This window comes from Octopus bimaculoides, chromosome 6, assembly GCF_001194135.2.
Source record: "Octopus bimaculoides isolate UCB-OBI-ISO-001 chromosome 6, ASM119413v2, whole genome shotgun sequence".
NCBI lineage: Eukaryota > Metazoa > Mollusca > Cephalopoda > Octopoda > Octopodidae > Octopus > Octopus bimaculoides.
In genome coordinates this window covers 71,978,319-71,979,426 of record NC_068986.1, presented here as the reverse complement: position 1 = coordinate 71,979,426, position 1,108 = coordinate 71,978,319, and the positions used below count along the sequence as shown (strand labels likewise).

The 1,108-nt window shown below is 40.3% G+C and overlaps 1 protein-coding gene across 6 annotated transcripts in view; it reads left to right on the top strand.

Moving 5' to 3' along the window:
• LOC106873461 (neuronal acetylcholine receptor subunit alpha-3) overlaps positions 1-1,108 on the top strand; it is a 361,951-nt gene that overhangs the window by 48,102 nt on the left and 312,741 nt on the right. The gene's annotated exons all lie outside the window — the stretch shown is intronic.

The following is a 1,108-nucleotide window of genomic DNA, read 5'->3' as shown; positions in this document are numbered from 1 at the left end:
GTTAGCTTGCCTGTGGTGGTTATCAGAGAGATAAGAAGGCAAAGTAGGCATAAATACAACAATAAGAGATAAAGGGAAAACGAGATAAGTAGGTATATCAAATTACCGTCACAGAAAGTAAAATTCCGGTGTCAATTTGTTCTCTTGTATGTGCTTGTATATGTGGTTATTGTGTGTGTAGTGTTTGTGCGTGTGCGCGAGCGTCTGTGTGGTGTGTGCAAGAGAGACTTTGTGAATATTTGTGTATGGGGGTTAGGTTTTCTTACGCGCCCTTGTGTGTAAGTTCAAGTGTGCTTGCCCGTATGTGTATGTGTGTGTGTGTGTGTGCGTGTGTACGAACGCGCGCGCGTGTTCTTCCATATGTGTTTATTATATTCGTTTGTACTTTAGCAGACATTTGTATGATCCATAAATTCTCCTTTTTTGTATATTGTTTCATAGTATTATTGGCCAGAACCACCCGGGATTTGCAGGCCTTAATTAATGTACCCGTCTGCTTGTTATGATTTTTTTTTGATATGGTCAGAACGAATTGAAGTTGCAGATGGAAGGATTATGTGCTCATTTTTAGTGACCCTTGTGCACGTTTAAATGCCTGTTATGCTCATTTCAGTGTCTGCTGTTTGTACATCTTTGTGAATAACCTCATGTATGCGTGCGCGTATGTTCATGTGCTTGAGTGCGTGTGTCTCTTCTTTATTGCGTGTGTTGCTATATTATTGTTTTTGTTTTAGCATGTATGTGTATGATCCAGGGTTATTTTGCGGGTGTTGGTTCGTTGTTCGCTAGTGCCTGGTGAGGTTTCTGTGCCCCTTATTAATATATGTATTTGTCATGCAACTTTTATGATCAATAGTAGATGACCGTGGAAGTGTAGGTGCTTATTTTTTTGTGCTTGTATTTTTTGCATGCGCTTATTAAGTAAGCAAGCGTAGCTGTGTGGTAAGAAGCTTGCTTCCCAACTACATGGTTCCAGGTTCAGTCCCACAGTGTGGCGTCTTGGACAAGTGTTTTCTACTATAGCCGCGAGCTAACCAAAGAAGCCTTCTGAGTAGATTTAGTAGAGGGAAGCTGAGAGAAGCCCATTGTATATATATATATATATATA